At 31.9% G+C, this 20916-nt stretch overlaps 1 pseudogene; it reads left to right on the top strand.

Moving 5' to 3' along the window:
- Nucleotides 1–5717: 5717 nt before the first annotated feature.
- LOC100921235 overlaps nt 5718–20916 on the top strand; it is a 32639-nt pseudogene continuing 17440 nt past the window's right edge.

Raw genomic sequence — 20916 nt, 5'->3', positions numbered from 1 at the left:
TCAAGCAAAACCAAAAAAAAAAAAAAAAAAAAAAAAAAAAAATGTCAAATACCTTCTTGGAAAACAACAGACCTGGAAAATAGATCTAGGAGAGACAATCTGAGAATTATTGGACTCCCTGAAAAATATGATGAAAAAAAAAGAGCTTGGACTATTTTCCAGGAAATTATCAAAGAGAACTGGCCAGAAGTTATAGAAACAGAGGGTAAAATAGAAATTGAAAAAATGCATTGATCACCTACTGAAAGGGATCCTAAAATAAAAATACCAAGAAATATAGTGGCCAAATGCCAGAACTATCAGACAAAGGAAAAAATACTGTAAACTACAAGAAAAAATCAATTCAAATATAGAGGAGCCACAATAAGGATTATCCAGGATCTAGCAGCGTCCACATTAAAGGATCAGAGGGCCTGGGATATGATACTCTGAAAGGCTAAATAACTTGGCATGAAGCCAAAAATAACTTAGCCAAAATGAGCATCTTTTTTCCAGGGAAGAAGATGGACATTCAATGAAATAAGTGAATTTCATCTATTTTTGATGAAAAAAACCGGAACTAAACAAAAAGTTTGCTCTACAAATATAGAACTGAAGACAAACAAAAAAAAAGGTAAAAAGAAATCTTGGGAACTATATTTCTGCTATAAAGATATATAAAAAACACATGTATACTTAGTTCTAGAAACTAGAGGTGGAAAGGAAATTGTACCCAGAAAAGGGTAAAGTGGGAGTACTACATCTCATGAAGAGGGAAAGGAAATCTATTATATCTGAGAGTAAGAATGGAGGGGTATGAGCATAGTGTGTATCTTACTGCCATCAGAATTGGCTTAAGGAGAAAAAATATTAGACATATTCAATTTATTGTGAAACTTCTCCCACCTCATTGAAATGTAGAAGGGGAAAAGTGAAAAGGGAAGGAGTAAGGTAAGCAGAAGGGAATGGAAAAATTGTGAGGAAAAGGGATAAAATAGGGGGAGGAACTCTAAGATGGGGGGAACGATAAAGGGAGGGCTTTGAGAAGCAAGTGGTACTCACAAGTTTAATACTGGAGAGGAGGATAAGGGGGAAAGAAAGGAGAAAAGAATAAGCAGGGGTTGACAAGATGGCAAGTAATACAAAATTTGTAATTTTAACCATAAATGTGAATGGGGTAAATGCCCCCAGAAAGAGGAAATGGTTAGCAGACTGGATTAAAAGCCAGAATCCTACAATATGTTGTTTACAGGAAACACACATGAAACAGGGTGATACACACAAAGTAAAGGTAAAAGGTTGGAGTAGAATCTACTATGATTTAGGTGAAGTCAAAAAAATCAGGGGTAGCCATCTTCATCTCAGATAAGCAAAAGCAAAAATTGATCTAATTAAAAGAGATAAGAAAGGGCATTATATCTTGCTAAAAGATAGCATAGGTAATAAAGCAATATCAATATTACACATATATGTATCAAGTGTGTAGCATTTAAATTCTTAAAAAGAGAAATTAAGAGCTGCAAGAAGAAATAGACAGCAAAACTATAATAGTGGGAGATCTCAACCTTGTACTCTCAGAATTAGATAAATCAAACCAAAATTAATAACCAAATTAACAAAAACCATATGATCATCTCAATAGATGCAGAAAAAGGACTTGATAAAATCCAACATCCATTCCTAATAAAAATGCTTGAGAGGATAGGAACAAATTGACTTTTCCTTAAAATAGTCAGGATCATATATTTAAAACCATCAGTAAGCATCAAATGTAATGGGAAAAAAACTGGAACCTTTCCCAGTAAGATCAGGTGTGAAACAAGGTTGCCCCTATCACCATTATTATTCAATATTGTATTAGAAATGCTAGCCTTGGCAATAAGAGTCGAGGAAGAGATTAAAGAAATTAGAGTAGAAAATAAGGAAACCAAACTATGACTCTTTGCAGATGATATGATGCTTTATTTAGAGAACCCCAGAGATGCTACTAAAAACCTATTAGAAATAATTCCTAACTTTAGCAAAGTTGCAAAATCCAAAATAAATCCACATAAATCCTCACCATTTTTATACATCACCAACAAAAACCAACAGCAGGAGATAGAAAGAAAAATTCCATTCAAAATAACTGCCAATACCATAAAATATTTGGGAATTTATCTACCAAAGGAAAGTCAGGAATTATATGAGCAAAATTAAAAAACCCTTTCCACACAAATAAAGTCAGATTTAAAAAATTGGAAAAATATTAAGTGCTCTCAGATAGGCCAAACAAATATAATAAAGAGGCCAGTACTCCCTAAACTAACCTATTTATTTAGTGCCATATAAAGCAGACTTCCAAGAAACTATTTTAATGACCTAGAAAAAATAACAACAAAATTCATATGGAAGAACAAAAGGTCAAGACTTTCAAGGGAACTAATTTAAAAAAAAATCAACTAAAGGTGGCTTAGCTGTACCTGATCTAAAACTATATTATAAAGCAAAAGTCACCAAAACCATTTGGTATTGCCTAAGAAATAGATTAGTTGATCAGTGGAATAGGTTAGGTTCACAAGACAAATAGTCAATAATTATAGCAATCTAGTGTTCGACAAACCCACAGATCCCAATTTTTGGGATAACAATACATTATTTGACAAAAACTGCTGGGAAAACTGGAAATTAGTATGGCAGAAATTAGGTATGGACCCACACTTAACCAAGATACCAAGATAACATCAAACTGGGTCCATGATTTAGGCATAAAGAACAAGATCATAAATAAATTAGAGGAAAATAGGATAGCTTACCTCTCAGACTTGTGGAAGAGGAAGGAATTTGTGACCAAAGAAGAACTAGAGATCATTATTGATCACAAAGTAGAAAATTTTGATTATATCAAATTAAAAAGCCTTTGTACAAACAAAACTAATGCAAACAAAATTAGAAAGGAAGCAACAAATTGGGAAAACATTTTTACCATTAAAGCTTCTGATAAAGGCCTCCTTTCCAAAATATATAGAGAATTGACTCTAATTTATAAGAAATCTAACCATTCTCCAATTAATAAATGGTCAAAGGATATAAACAGACATTTTTCAGTTGATAAAATTGAAACTATTTCCACTCATATGAAAGAGTGTTCCAAATCACTATTAATCAGACGAATGCAAATTAAGACACTCTGAGATACCACTACACACCTGTCAGATTGGCTAAGATGACAGGAAAAAATAATGATGAATGTTGGAGGGGATGTGGGAAAACTGGGACATGGATGAAATTGTTAGTGGAGTTATGAATGAATCCAACCATTCTGGAGAGCAATTTGAAATTATGCCCCCAAAGTTATCAAACTGTGTATATCCTTTGATCCAGCAGTGCTACTACTGGGCTTATATCCCAAAGAAATACTAAAGAAGGGAAAGGGACCTGTATGTGCCAAAATGTTTGCGGCAGCCCTTTTTGTACTGGCTAGAAACTGAAAAATGAATGAATACCCATCAATTGGAGAATGGCTGGGTAAATTGTGGTATATGAATGTTATGGAATATTATTGTTCTGTAAGAAATGACCAGCAGGATGAATAGAGAGAGGCTTGGAGAGACTTACATGAATTGATGCTAAGTGAAATGAGCAGAACCAGGACATCATTATATACTTCAACAACAATATTGTATGGGGATATATTCTGATGGAAGTGGATTTCTTTGACAAAGAAAAGCTCTAATTCAGTTCCATTTGATCAGTGATGGATAGAATCAACTACACCCAGAGAAGGAAAACTGGGAAAAGAGAGTAAACTATTTGCATTTTTGTTTTTCTTCCTGGGTTATTTTTACCTTTTGAATCCATTTTTTTCCTCTGCAACAAGAGAGCTGTTCGGTTCTGCACACTTATATTGTATCTAGGGTATACTGTAACATATTTAATATGTATAAGACTGATTGCCATCTAGGGGAGAGGGTGAGGGAGGGAAGGGAAAAGTTAGAACAGAAGTGAGTGTAAGGGATAATGTTGTAAAAAATTACCCAGGCATATGCTCTGTCAATAAAAAAAATTATAAAAAAAAAAGTCTAGAAAATTTATTTCTCCAGTTTAATTTGTTATTTTGCTCAGTTCTATATTTCTTTTTTCCCTTCATTTTTTATTATAATAAGTTTTTTATTATTAAACTGGTAAAATAGTATCAATTTTATTACACTGATATGATACAATAATGAATAAGAAGTGTTTCCTCCACCTATTTTTGTTTTAGGTCTATTAGTTGAAAAAAAATAGACTCTATAAAAGGATTCTTAGGATGATTAGGGTTAACATGATGTTGAAAATGGAAAATAGAGATGAAGAACTGCTTAAATCCTATTTTTCCTGTTTTCTCTGTAAATGAGAATAATTTTTATTTGAAAATAACAGAATAAAAATGACTAATAGAAATTAATGTATGAAACAAATATAAAAGAAAAGTGAGTAACAGAGGAGTACTAGGCTTCTTTTGATAAATTTACATCATATGGTCCAAGTGACATATATCTTTCATCCTGAATGATTAAGAAATATGGTTGTTTAGCCAGGGTGTTTTTTTTTTGGGGGGGGAAGTTATTTTTTTTAGATTTTTTTAAAATCTTGGAAAATACAAGCAGAATGGTAAAACTTTGGCAGAGAATTCTAAATTCTAAAGGCAATAAGGGAAGTTCTGCAAGCTTGTAGCTAATGGTTTTAACTTTGATTCCTGAGAATATTTTAGAACAAATGATCAGAGATGTGTGGTGAATATCTGTAGAGGGAAATAGTGATTATTATGATTTATTATGACTTGATCAAGAATAGATCATGCTAGATTAACCTAATTTTCTCTTTTAAAAGTATTATAAGACTAGTAAAGAGACTGTTGTTAATGTACTTAATCTAAAGTTTAGTTAATCATTTGATAAAATATCTTATATCTTTATTGTGGAGAAGGTGGGGAGACACCAAATAATACAATCAGATGGCTTCAGAATTTGTTAAATAGCTAGACTCAAAGAGTAGTTAATGATACACTACTGATATAGCAGGAGGTATATAGTGGAAAAATTCTATGGATCCATAATTAACATTAAAAAAATTAACAACGATTTGTATAAAGATAAATATAAGATTCTCATGAAATTTGTACATGATAGATATGGGCAGGATCACCCTCCCAGTGATCTCAGATCGGAAAGGATTTTGACAATCTAGAGCATTGGGTTGAATCTAACAAAATAAAATTCAGTAGAGATAAATATGTCTTGTACTTGGGTGCAAAAATAAATTTCACAAGAAAAATGGGATAAATTATTAGAAAGATGTCTTTAAATGTTATGTTCATGGGAGGATTCTGTAAAGAAGAAGTGGATCAGCCAATTTCAAACTCTCCATATTTCTCCAACAAACAGAACAAATTTATGCCTCAGTGTTAGCATATACTGATTAAAAACACAGAAAACCTGGCACAGAACAGGGATTTCCCACCCCTCCCAATAACTCTAGTAGTCCCAAAGAAAGTTTCCAGGCTAAGGATTAACCATTGTAAAATTCTAACACCTTCAGACTAGTTTCACAGAAACACCAAGTGGGGACCCTAAGTGTGAGCTGGGTTTGGCTAAAGCTTAATCAGGAAAAACAGAGATTTTCACCTCCAGTACTGTATAAGGGGTCCAGGTCTGAATTGAGAAACTGAGGGAAACTCAGATGGTTAGAAAATACCAAACCCAGCTGTGCTGCAGAGAATGGGGCCCCGGGCAAGAGGGAACCCACACAACCAGAGTGCAGACCCTGGGGCAGACACTCAGCTGCAGATACTTGCAGGTAGGTAGAGCCTTTGGTTTGGGGATCAATCCAGGCCAGAGGGAAGAGCTGAAGTGAAACTGGAGGCACCATTCCTGCCCCCCCCCCCCCCACCACCACCACCACAGGATTAGAGGTATTTAAATTAAAATCTCTTATTTAAAAAAAAAAAATTAACAGGCAAATAAGAAAGAAAGCAACTAGACAAATTTAACTATGGGACTGGGGAAGACAAGGACTCATCTTCAGAGGAGGACACTGAAGAATTAAAAGCTTTTACTTCAAAATGGCTCCCTGTCCAAAAAGAATTAATAGAACTCAAAAAAAAAAAAAAGAGAGAGAGAATTTAAAAATCAAATGAGAGACATCTAGGAAAAACTTTAAAAAAGAATAAGAACCATTCAAGACAAAGAAGATGAAGGAAAAAAGTTAACTAACTATAAAAAGAGATAGAGTTTTTTTTCTTTTTCTTTTAAAAAAAATTATGGCTTTTTATTTACAAGATATATGCATGAGTAATTTTTCAGCATTGGCAAGAGTAAAATCCTTTGTTCCAATTTTTTCCTTCCTTCTCCCTCACCCTCTCCCCCAGATGGCAGGTTGACCAATACATGTTAAAGATGTTAAGTCAAATACAATATATGTATATATGTTCATACAAGTATTTTGCTGTACAAAAAGAATTGGACTTTGAAATAGTGTACGATAAACCTGAGAAAAAAATTAAAAATGCAGGTGGACAAAAAATAGAGAGACTGGGAATTCTATGTAGTGGTTCATAGACATCTCCCAGAGTTCTTTTGTTGGGTGTAACTGGTTCAATTCATCATTGCTCTATTGTAACTGATTTGGTTCATTTCATTGACAAAGAGGGCCGTACCCATCAGAATTGATATGGCCCCACGGTCTGCACTCTGGTTGTGTGGGTTCCCTCTTGCCCAGGGCCCCATTCTCTGCAGCACAGAGGTTGTTAATCAAATGTTGATTTTAAAAAGACTGGAAAGTTACCCTGGAAAAAAGAATACTCAAGGAAGATATGATAGCTATTACAAGTAGTTGAAGACCTATCTTATGGGGGGGAGGGAGGAGGACAGGAGAGACTGATTTTATTTGTGAAATTTGGCTCTAAAAGGCAAAATTAGAAGTCATAGAAGTCACAAAAAATCAAAGTTAGACTTAATAAATGGAAATATAGTTCTAACAATTCAAACTATCTAAAAATATTAAGTTGTTTTGGGATGGTGTGGCCTCTACTTAACTTGAGGGTGTTTGAGAAAAGTCTGTATACCATTTGCTAGGCACATTATAGTGGAGGTATTTGGACCAGTCCACCTTGAACTAGATGGCCATTGAGATCCATTTCAAGGTAAGGATCAAATGATTCTAAAAAGATGACCATTGTTTGTGGGACTCCTGTTATCTATTTAACCTTACTTAAATAGACTAACTCATAGAAGCTTTGGATACTTTTACTGTGATTTTAAGAAAATATGGAAAATTTTGGGACAGGTACTGAATGGTTAATTTTGAAGAGATCTGCATAAGACAAAAAAAAAAAAAAGAAAACAAATAGAACTTTCTTGAAGAGACTTGTACAGTTGAAGAAAAACCTTTCAGAAAAACTTGTTTCAGTTATCTACTTGTAGAAACAATATTCTATTACACTATGAAGAAAGAGGAACAATTGATTGACATTTCAACTAATCTCTTTGGGTTGTTTTTGCTTGTTCATTTTAAGATACAGTAATGTACATTGCTTCTTTGAGATGGATATTTAAGTTATATTGTGAGTTAGCTGGAATCTGAAAGGACTGAACATAGGAAATTGGTGCAAGAACCATCTAGGAAAATAACTTATGAACATGTGTAGAAACTCAATTTTAAAACTCTAAGCACAATTAGTAACTATAGGAGGAAATATATGAAAACTTGTTTAATTTTGTGCCTCATTAAAGTATAAGATAAATATATAAGGTATAAAATAAAAATGAGGCACAAAACTTGTTTATATCCAACAGTATATTTATATATCTAACTGATCTGAATTACCTTCTCCTCCAAAAGATTTATTGAATTACAAAATGTAATTTTGAATTTGTTTTACTGCCTACTAAATGCCAGAAGGAGTTTCTCAAAAACCCACATATTTTTCTATCCATTGCTCAATTAGAAATAATGCAATATTATATTTCTAATTTCATTTAGTGAGAACTTCTTTTCAATCTAGCAGAGAGAAGCTCCAGATGATAAAATATATTTTTGAACTCAGCTATCTTGAACCAATATATCAAAATAGTTAGTAAAAAGAACTATGTAAATTATTTTGAAACATGTATGAAATACACACTAGTCTCAGTTAAGGGATTTCCATTGTAGGCCTAGTTCTGCCATTGCCAATTTGTTTGATTTTGAATAAAACATAATACATTTTGAGTTTTCATTTCCTCTATTATACATTTAAAATCCAGATAATTTAAACAGGAATTAGAATACAGAATAGTTGGACTTCTTTACAATTCTAGTATTCTATGACCCTTTGATTTTGCTTTATTTTGGTATCATCAATATAGCACCTGGAACATAGTAAGTAATTAATGTTTGTTGATTGACTTCATATGAAAATCTTATTCTAGTTCCTGATCAAACTTTCTTTGAAGATTATGTGAAGATAGTACAGTCATTCAAATTGTTTTATTTTAAGATTTGTTAATGTAGTTCTCATAGATTGACGCAATCTTGGACAAAAGGCAGAAAGTTAATATGTATATGCTGATTTGCTCATTGATCACTAAGCAAAACTTGAAGCTGGTAACTTTACTTAAACTTTGGTATGGATGGTAATAGAGAAATATCTCTGAGATCCAGATCAGAATTTGATTCAAACTTGATTCAAGTGTGATCCTGGATCACTGGATTACACTATTTTTTTTATAGGGAATAATAATAGAGACTTGACTTGTGATCTCATTGATTTAGAAAAATCCTAAGAAACTCCCTTGACAAAATGCATGTTGTTTAGAGTACTGATATTTTGAACAACATGGTCAGAATTGTACTGTCAGTATGTTTTAGAGAAAGACTTGAACTCAATCGGAAAACTAAGGTAGAGTGCCAGACCTGAAGTCAGTGTGTGACATTAGGCAAATCATCTTATCTATGTTTACCTGAATTTCCTCATCTATCAAATGGATTTATAATAGCACTTATTTGCAAAGATTGTAATGTACATCCAAAGAGATGATAATTGTACATTCTTAAAAGTATCTGGCACATAGTAGGTACTATATAAAAACTAGTTGTTATTAATTGATTGATTGATTACTACTGTATTCCTAGCATTGCCCTGATTTCCACCTTCCCCTCAAATGACTACAAAGTTTTCCCATATTATCTTGGACTAGGGAACTGTGAGAGAAAAAGATAAAAAGAGGAAGCAGCAGAGTGGTAGGCTAGAACATCTAGGTCTTGCACTATTAGCAAGGTTTACTTTTATTGAGTTGAAGAGACCATGAAATCTCACACCTTTACAAACAATTTGAAATTATTTTAGGCTCTTTGAGGAAGTAATACTAAGATGACCAATGAGGGTTAGCCTGTTACCTGCTTTCCTTAAGAAATTGAAAGAGGGAGACAGCTAGGTAGCACAATGGATAGAGTACCAGCCCTGAAGTCAGGAGGACCTAAGTTCAAATCTGGTCTCAGACACTTAACACTTCCAAGCTGTGTGACCCTGGGCAAGTCACTTAAGCCCAATTGCCTCAGCAAAAAAAAAAAAAAAAAAAAAAAAAAAAAAAAAAAAAAAAAAAAAAAGAAAGAGAAGCCAAGAAGGCAACCTTCTATCTGTTACCCTAAAGGTCTGACAACGTCTTGTTTCTTAGAAAAGTCAAAGGTAGTGTTTCAATCAATCATTTTTTTTTGAATACATTGATGTTAGGATTCTTACAAGGTGCTAAGACATTGGAATTGATAGAGACAATAATTATCTAATTTAGCATGGTTCAGTATGATTGATCTGATCTTACGATGAGATGTTATGGGCCAGAACTTGAAACAAGGTACTAAGTGGAATTGAGGTGACAATGGTTAAATCTAGTTTAGCATTGATTTAATCCTACAAAAAATAATGGATTCCTAGTGATATAATGATTGGTGTATACTCAGTGTGGGATACATAAGGAGGAGCTGTCAGGGCCAGAAAGGACAAGCCTACTAAAGGACAATCCCACAAGAGGACAAGCCCACTAGAAACCAAGCTCACTAGAAGCCAACCCCACTAGAAGATCTTGGGGCCTTAGCCAGGATTCAGTGAAGGAGATTCACAAACCAGAGAAGGCAGCTTAAGCTCTTGGAACCAAGGAGAGAGATAGGCCTCTATTAAAGCTAACCGGGCCCCAGGAAAAGAGACAAGACTTGGAAAGAGAAAATAAAGGATTTGGATTTTAATCCCTGGCTGCACTTGTAATTATTGAACTGAAAGGAAGGCTGCCTCCAGAAGCCCCCCGAGAAACCTGCTCCCAAAGAAGATTACACTTTAGAGAAGAACATTACACATTGAGTCTCTTAACATGTTTCAAGAGGAAAACACAATTGTTAATGAAACAATATTTTTGTTTAAGGTGAGAGTTTGATGACAACAAATACACAAAGAGTTTGTGACTCACTTTAAGTACAGGGAAAATCCATAGGGTCTTTCAAGGCCATTTTTGTCTATCTATAAGCAGAGGCTACATTGATGTAAGGAATGTAAATTTAAATAGGTGAAAAGAGTCCACTTCCTGAATGCTGACATCTCTTTCTTGCTCTACTATTTTTCCTGACTTCTTAAGCATTTTTCTTTTAATAGTTTTTTATCTAAAACCAATAAAAATATTAAAAATGGCATGGGGAGAGATGATGCTACATACAGCTCATACCTCAATTGTATGTCTACATACAACTAAAGAATTTTTTCTCTGCTTTTATCTCACATTGGAGAGGAGAAAATAGGAGAAAGCAAACAATTTCAATTAGGTTTTGGATTGTTGTATATTTTTTTTAAGAATGACATGTATATTTTAGGTGTTTTATTTTTTTCTTCATTTTACCTTCAAAGTACAATTATTTGTATCCTAGAATATTGGCTAATTATTGATTTGAAATTAAATTTTTGTACAGGGCTGATGCATGGTTCAATTTTCATTTTTTGATATCTTTATTTTTTTTTTTAACATGGCTGTTGTTGATAAGTAGTGGGATTGTAAAGTTTGCTGAAGAAAGAAATGGCAAACCAATCAAGCGTCTCTCCCAAGGAAACACCAAATGAGGTCACAAAGAATTAGGCAGAATTGAAAGACAACTGAAAAACTGAATGTGAAATTGTTCTTATTTATGTAGTGTCATATCTAGTTTTGTATGCTACATATGTTCATGAAATATAATAAAAATTATGCAGATTTTTGTGACAAGGCTTCCAAAACTAAATGTCATTTAAAATGTTTTATAGTGTATTTTCAGAGTTATAATTCTATATTCTTTCATATACATATGCATATACATACATCTACATATGTGTGTATGTGTATAAGTACTCATGTGTGTGTGTGTATCTGGATAAGTATATTCTGCACTCCAACACTTATTATCTATATGTGTGTCTATACATGTATATATATGTAATATATATACACACACATATATATATGTGTGTGTGTGTTTACATATATGTGTGTGTGTGTATATATATCCCAAAGAGTTATATTTGACTTCTCCCTCTCATTTGTATTCTGCCTTTCCTTTCCCAGTTCCTGAAATACTTACCTCCTAGTAACCAAATTCGTGATTTCTTACTTGGTAATGTAATGCTTATTTGTCCACTAATTTCTATTGCTATTCTCATCAACAAATTTCAGACCTATGTTACCTCTTTTGTGCACTCTAGTAATAAATGTCTAATTGGTTTCCTATCTTTACAATCAAGTCTGTACAATGCAAGATTTCCCAAAAGTTTTAATAGTTCACCCAAAGAGCAACAAATTGACTGAAGTCAGAAACAGAGCAGATCAAAATTTCTGAGTCAATCAGTAGTGGGACTGGCTCATGGGTAATTGATATAAAATGAAAGAAAAGAAAGAAATTAAAGAAACAAGGAAGGTAAGAAGGAAGGAAGGAGGGAAGGAAGGAAGGAGAAAAGGGAGGGAGGGAGAAGGAAAAGCAAGACAAGGCAAATAGAAAAAAGAAGAAAGGGGAGAGAAAGAGAGAGACAGACAGACAGAGACACAGAGAGACCAAGAGAGAGAGAGAGAGAGAGACGCACATATAGAGACAGAGACAGAGACACACACATACACAGAGAGAGAGAGAGAGACAGACAGACAGACAGACAGAAAGAGACAGACAGACAGAGAGACAAAAAAAGAACAGAGAAGAGGTGGAAGGAGAAAAGGATGGATAGGAGAGAAAGAGCAATAGACATTTAGACAGGCAGAGAGACAGAGAGAAAATGTTACATCCATCATTAATTAATCTTTACCTATTTATCTCTATGATCAAGCTCCTAGCTAGAGAATAATGCTAAATAAAAATTGAATGGCTTTTTTTTTTTACTAACTCTTTCATCTCTTGTTTTTTTGACCAAAAATAGTATAAAAAAGCCTCATTCTTCATTCTGTTTCATACTTTGTAAATGAAAATTGCTCAATTGCCTTTGTTTATTAACCAATTAGGACTAAATGGACTAAAATAGGAATATTGTCATTTTTTGTAAACATGAGACTTCTTATTTGATCCATAACATGTGCTATATCATCTTTTTTTTCCCGAGTTAGTAAGGAATTCCCATAATTTAGCTGCACAAATATTCTTTGATTTTTAAAAATAGATGTTTAGCTGAATGGATAATGATCTAACTCTTAATAGGACTTCCATAGGATATAATGTATGTATAAACTGATATTCATATGTTTTTAATTTTATTGTCATTGGAATAAATCAAAGAGTGAATGGAGTACACATTCAGGTATATAAATCTAACTTTCCTCTAGGAAAGTAGAATTGGATAGAAATAAGAAAAGTAATGAAACTAGTGGAAGGTAGGACAGATTAAAAGTGGTTGTTAGAAGGATAGGAGGGAAGAGGAAGGACAGGAAAGAGAGAGACAGACAGAAAACCAGACATACAGATAGAGACAGAGACAAACAAACTGACAAAGAAACAAGACAATAGAGACAAAGACACAGAAAAGAGACAAAAAGATATATAGAAAGACAGAGTGACATAGAGAAAGGCAGAGAAACAGAGATAAAAAGAGAGAGAAAAATAGGATGGAGAAAAATAAAAAGTTTATAACTGTGAATGGGAATGGCATATACTCATCAGAACACTGGAGCAAATAGCAGAATGGACTAAACACAGAATCCAGGGACTTCCAACTAAGATGGCAGAGTAAAGCAAGGAAGCTGTATTTTGTACATCTTGCTAAAATGTACCATAAACAATGAAGTACTGATGTCACTAAATATGTATGCATCAAGTAATCCAGTTACAGGAAGGAATAGACAACAATATTATACTTCAACCTTCTCCTATCAGAATCAGACAAATCTAACTCCAATATAAACAAGAAAGAAACTGGGGAGGTAACCTAGATATGATAAACTCTGGAGAAATTTGAATAGGGACAGAAAGGAATATACTTATTTTTTGGTACCTTCACATGACACCTTCAAAAAGAAATCAACCATGTATTAGGCCATAAAAGTCCTCACAATCAATACAGAAAGACAGAAATAGTAAACGCTTTCTTTTCAGACCACAGTGCAATAAAAAATATATTCAATAAAGGGTCAGGGAAAGATAGAGTAAAAACCAATTGGAAATTTAAAAATCTAATTCTAAATAATAGTGGAACAAACAACAAATCACAGAAACAAACCATAATTTCATCCAAGAGAATGACAATCATGAGACAACATATCAAAACCTACGGAATGCAGCCAAAGCAGTCCTTAAGAGAAATTTTATATCTCTAAATTGCTGCATGAATAAAATAGAGAAAAAGGAGATCAATGATATGGGTATGCAACCAAAAAAGCTTGTATTGCAGCAAGTCTGACAATCTAATCAAAATGGATTAATATTTACAAAAATATAAATTTCCCAGGTTAACATGATGAAATAAATTACTTAAATAATCCCATTTTAGAAAAAGAAATTGAACAAGACATAAATTAACTCCCTAAGAAAAAGATCACCAGGGCCAGATGGATTCACAAGTGAATTCTACCAGACATTTAAAAACAATTAATTACAATATTATGTAAACTGTTTAGAAAAATAAGTAAAGAAATATTACCAAACCCCTTATATGACACAAATTCGATATTGATAACTAAACCAGAAAAAGCCAAAACAGAGAAAGAAAATTACAAACTATTCTCCCTCATGAATATTCATGCAAAAATTTAAAATAAAAGATCAGCAACTTATCTGCAAGATAATATGCCATGATGGAGTGAGATTTATACTAGGAATGCAGGGCTGGTTCAATATCAGGAAAACTATGACCATAATAGATCATATCAATAACAAAATCAACAGAAATCATATGATATTCTTGGGAACATAGGGTAAAGTTAATTTTCCTTAAAACAATAAGCAGTTTCTACTTAAAATCTAAAATAAGCATTATTTTTAATTTAGAGAAGCTGGATACTTTCTCAATAAGATCAGGCATGAAAAAAGGATGCCCATTATCCCCACTTTTATTCAACATTGTCCTAGAAATGTTGGCTTTAGCACTAAGAAAAGAAAAAAAATAAATTAGAATAGGCAATGGGGAAATAAAACTATCTCTTTGCAGATAATATATTGATATACTTAGAGAATCTTAGAAATCATTCAAAAACCTACTAGAAAACATAATTGAAGAATACAAAATAAAGATATACAAATCATCAATATTTTTATATATTACTGACAAAGCCCATCAGCAAGAGATAGGAAGAGGAATTCCATTTAAAATAGCTGTAAACAAAATAAAATGTTCATAGGTCTCCTGCCAAGATAAACTCAAGAATATATGACACAATTACAAAACACTTCTCACACACAATTACAAAACACTTCTCACACACATAAAGTCAAATCTAAACAATTGGAAAAAATACCAGTTGCTCATGGGTAGGCCGATCATAAAATAAAATGACAACCCTGACCTAGGTTGGTCTAATTATTAAATGTTATATCAATCAAACTGACAAAAAATATTTTGTAGAAATAAAAAAATAATAACAAAATTTATCTGGAAGAAAAAAAGGTCAAGAATATCAAGAGAATTCATTAAAAAAATACAAAAGATGGTGGCTTAGCAGTACTAAACATAAAACTATATTATAAAGCAGCAGTTATCAAAACCATTTGTTACTGACTAAGCAATAGAATAGTGAAACAATGGAATAGATTAAATACACATGACACAATAATCAAGGCCTATAGTAATCTAGTATTTGACAACTCCCCGAACTCTATCTTCAGAAATAAAAACTCACTTTTTCACACACAAAAACTTTAAAAAAATGTTAGAAACTTGGCATAGAACTACATCTCACACCCCTTATCAAAGCAAGATCAAAATGGATACATGATTTCAGCATAAATAATGATACCATACAAGAACTAGGAGAGCAAGGGATAATTTACCTATCAGATCTTTAGAGAAGGGAGGAATTTATATCCAAAGAATAACTAGGGAATAATATGGAAGACAAAATGGACAACTTTGATTACATTAAATCAAAAAGGTTCTGCACAACCAAAACTAACAAAGATTAAAAGGGAAGTACAAAGCTGAGAAAAAAAAATCTTTACAGCCAATGTTTCAGATAAAGACCTAATTTCTAAAATATGTAAAGAACTGAGTAAAATTTATAAGAATACAAGTCATTTCCCAATTAATAAATGGTCAAAGGATATGAACAGATAGTTCTTCTCAAATTACAAAATTAAAACCATCTATAGTCATATAAAAATACTTCAAATCATTATTGGCTAGAAAAATGTAAATTAAAACAACTCTGAGGTACTATCTCATACCTCTCAGATTGACTAAAATGTCAGGAAAAGATAATGATAAATGTTGTAGGGGATGTGGGAAAACTGATCCAGCCATTTGCCAAGCAGTTTAGAACTACAGCTAAAGGACTATGAAACTATGTATCCCCTTTGTCCCAGCACTGACATTACTGGGTTTGTATCCCAAGGACATTACAAAGGAGAAAAAAAGGACCCATGTGTGAAAAATGTTTGTAGCAGCTTTTTTTGTGGTAGAAAAGAATTAGAAAATGAATATATACCTATCAGTTGGAGAGTGTCTCAACAAGTTGTGGTATATGAAGTTAATGGAAGATTATTGTTCTAGAAAAAAAGATGAACAAGCTGATCTTAGAAAGGCCTGGAAAGATTTATATGAATTGATGCCAACTGAAACAAGGAGAACCAGAAATATATTGTACACAGTAACAATAAGAATGTGTGATGATCAACTATGAAAGATTTGGTTCTTCTCAGTGGTTCAATGATCCAAAACAAGCCAATAGATTCTGGACATAAAATACCATTTCAATACAGAACAAGGACTATAGAGATTGAATGCAAATCAACACATGCTATGTTCACTTCTTTATCTGTTTTATTTTATTTCATCTCTCCCTTTGTAATTTATATCCCAACATAATTCATAAAGCAAGGTGTATTAAAAATAAATAAATAAATAAGTTTTAAAAAACGAAATGCAACAACATGTTGCTTACAAAAAAAAAAAAAAACAACACATTTGAAACAAAAAGTAATAACAAGGGCTAGAGCAGAATCTATTACTCTTCTGCTACTGTAAAAAATCAGCCATCATGATCTCATATAAAATACAAACTAATGCAAACAAAATTAGAAAGGAAGCAACAAACTGGGAAAACATTTTTACCATTAAAGGTTCTGATAAAGGCCTCATTTCCAAAGAGAATTGACTCTAATTTATAAGAAATCTAAGCATTCTCCAATTAATAAATGGTCAAAGGATATGAACAGACAATTTTCAGATGATAAAATTGAAACTATTTCCACTCATATGAAAGTGTGTTCCAAATCACTATTGATCAGAGAAATGCAAATTAAGACAATTCTGAGATACCACTACACACCTGTCAGATTGGCTAAGATGACAGGAAAAAGTAATGATGATTGTTGGAGGGGATGCGGGAAAACTGGGACACTGATACATTGTTGGTGGAATTGTGAACACATCCAGCCATTCTGGAGAGCAATCGGGAATTATGCCCAAAAAGTTATCAAACTGTGCATACTATGACATATTCAACATATATAGGACTGCGTGCCATCTAGGGGAGGGAGTGAAGGGTGGGAGGGAAAAATCGGAACAGAAGTTAGTGCACGAATAATGTTGTAAAAAAATTACCCTGGCTTGGGTTCTGTCAATAAAAAGTTATTATAATAAAAAAATAAATTAATAAAAAGAAAAAGAAAAATGAAAAACAAGTTACCAATATAAAAAATGAAAAAAGGAATATTTACCATCAATGAAAACAATTATCAGTACCTATTAGTGTATAATTGAATGTTAACAAACCTGACAATTTAAGTGAAATAGATAATTATTTACAAAAATATAAATTGACCTGGTTAATAGAAGTAGAATACTTAAATAAACTTATTTATGAAAAAGATATTTTTAAAATTATATAAAATATCAGGATGAGGTGCATTCACAAGCGAATCTATCAAAAATTTAAATATTAATTAATTCCAATATTAAAAAAAAACTTTTTGGAAGAATAGACACAAAGTATCACACAATTCCTTTAAAAAATTCACAAATTTGGTATTTATCCCTAAACCATAAAAAGCAAAAAAAAAAAACCATACTATAAACCAATATATTTTCATGAATATTGATATAAATTTTTTAAACATTATAGTAGGGAGAATATTATAGTAATTGTCACAGTGATTTTACATTATAATCAGGTGAGATTTATATAAGGATTTCAGATCTTGTTTAATATTAGGAAAACTAAACATAAGTTACCATGTTGAAAAAAAGAAACAAAATTATAATTATATTAATAAATGCATAAAAAGATTTTGACAAAATGCAACACAGAAAGCATAATAAATGGAATTTTCTTAAAGTAATAAGTCTTAGCTACCTAATATCATCAGTAAATATTATCAGTATTGGCCAGCCTATGATAATTCATGGAGATAGGAAGTCAAATGTCATGTACATAAAATGACCACTTTGACTGAAATACAGAGATTCGTGTGGAAACATGGATTAGAATCGCATTGTGAAGAACAATAAATGACAAACAAGGGGTCCAATTTCCCTAAAAGCAATAGAAAAATCACAGAAGCAGCCTTTAAAGGTCTTGGGTCTTGCTGTAAACACTATTGAATAACGTTAGACTTTTGGAAAGACATTGAAAAATATGGGACACTTTACAGAAAGCACACTTAATATTCAATGGCTTTCATGTACTTTCATGTTAAAGAATTAAAGAATGTATTAAAAAAAAGTATTATCACTATTGGGGATAAACTAGAAACCTTTTCACAAAGCACATAAATGAGGCAAGGATGCACATTGTCACCACTTTTACTTGACAACTGCTAGCTATAATAATAATAACAGAAGAAAAAGAATTTGAAGGACTTAGTATAGGCAATCAAAAAACAAAAGTTATTTTTTGCAGATGATATGATGACATACCTAAAGAATTCTGAAGAATCAACTAAAAACAGTTGAGATAACAACTTCAGCAAATTTTCAAGATAAAAAACAGACTAACATAAATCATTAGTATTATATATTGCCAAAAAAAGATAAATTTCATTTAAAATAATTTCATTTAATATTAAATATTTTGGAATCTACCAACTAAAACAAACTCAGGAAATACATGAAGACAAGGTAAAAAAATAACAAGAGAATCAATAAACAAAAATATAAAGGTGAACTAGCAATACACAGATTTCAAAGCATATTACAATATAGTATTTGTCAAAACATTCTGGCATTAGTTAGGAAATAGAGTAACAGATCAGTGGAATAGATTAGGAACACAAAACACAGTTGTAAATGACCACTATTGTTTTATTGTTTTATGAACCCAAAGATCCAAGGTTTTGGGATAAGAACTCACTATTTCATGAAAATATCTGGGAAAACTGGAAAGCAACTTGTCAGAAATTATTTATAAATCAGCATTCTATAATGTATGTCAAGATAAGGTTTAAAAAGTTATATGATTTATGTCAAAATAGTGATATCACAAATTAAAGATATATGGAGATTTAATTTTTTAGAATTATGGAGAAGGGCATAATTCATGAGCAAACAAAAGATAGAGAGCATTAAAGAATAGAAGATGAATAATTTTAATTATGTGAAATTAAAAAGGTTTGCACATACAAAAACAAAGCAGATGCAGAAAAGATTAGAAAGAAGAAAACATTTTAGAAAAAGTTTTTCTAGTAAAGACCTCATTAAAAAATAGAACTATATCAACTTTACTAATATGTGAATCATTGCTTAGTTGATAAATTGTCAAAGGATATGAACAGCTAGTTTTCAGAAGAAATTAAAAGTATCGATAATCATATGAAAAATGTTCTAAATAATTATGGATCAGAGAAATTAAAATTAATTCCCAATAAAAATTAAAACAACACCTTTCTAATAACATTGACTAAAGAGGATATGGGAAAAATAGCTGACTAAAGTGTATTGGTCACTTCACTAAAGTGAAGGTGTGAACTGATTCAATCATTCTGGAGAATATTTTACAACTATGAGGAAGGGGATATAAAACTGATCACACCCTTTGACCCAGTAATTCCTTTATTTCATTTATATCCCCAATATTTCAAAGAAAAAAGGATCTATTATATACAAATGTCCAAAAATAAATATAGCAGCTCTTTTTGTTGGGACAAAGAAATGAAAATTGAGAGAATTCTCATCAAACAGTGATGGCCGAATAAGTTGTACTATATGATTGTGATGGAATACTATTGTGGTATAAAAATGGAGAGCTGGTAGTTTCAGAAAACCTGGAAAATCATATGAACTGATGCAAAATGAAATGAGCACAACCAGGAGACCATTCAGTAACATAATATTGTGAGGATTATTAAGTATAAATGACTCGGCTATTCTGAACAATACAATGATCCAAGGCAAGTCTGAAGGATTTATGATAAAAAAAATGCTATCCATCTCCAGGCAAAGATGAATTGAATTGACTATGAATGTAAATCAAAGCAGACTATTTTTTCTTATCTTCTTGTTCTTCTACTTCTTTTTTTGCAACATAAGTTTTGCATGACTTCACATTATAATATATATTAAATTGCTGTCTTCTCAGAGTGAGGATTAGGGAAGGAGGTAGAAAGAAAATTTGGAAAAGAAAATGTTTGAACTCTTTTAAGCATAAATTTGAGAAAAACAAAATAATATATTCTCTTTTAAAAGGAAATGAAAAACAAAACACAAACCAATAAACATCTTCTCCCTCATTATTTTCAAGTATATAGAGTATAAATATATGAGATTTTTGGGAGGATTTTTACATTTACTTTTCTTATGTACTTTGTCAGTGAGATGCATATCCAATTCGGAGCTCCTCAAGAATGTGATTTGTTATTTGAACATGTATGCCCTAGTGAATCAGACAAAATGAAGGTGTTCCTAGTAAAGCAATGATTATTGTATATGCTTTTTTTTCAAATAGTGTGGCACCAGGCCTCTTTTTTGTCTTTGTGGCTCTTGAGAACATTTTCCCACTTTAATCCAGTCAGTCTCATGTATTTTATTTTCATTTAGCCTACATACATACTTTATAAAGACAATAAACATGATAAAAGAGTTATTAAAACAAAATTAATCTCATTTATTAAAATAAGGCCTACAAGGAAATAATAAAGAGGATGTTTATGAAAACATAATAACAATTACATTGTTTATATAATGTGTTCTTAAGCAGGAAAAAAAAAGGATCATTTTAGAGGAACAAATAGGAAGAAATAGTCCAACTGTGTCGTGAAAAATGGAAATTAGAAAAACTATAAAGAAGAATTTCTGGGCATATT

Source organism: Sarcophilus harrisii, chromosome 1, assembly GCF_902635505.1.
Source record: "Sarcophilus harrisii chromosome 1, mSarHar1.11, whole genome shotgun sequence".
Lineage (NCBI taxonomy): Eukaryota > Metazoa > Chordata > Mammalia > Dasyuromorphia > Dasyuridae > Sarcophilus > Sarcophilus harrisii.
Note: the sequence above shows the minus strand (reverse complement) of the source record. Positions and strands in the feature narration are given on the sequence as shown.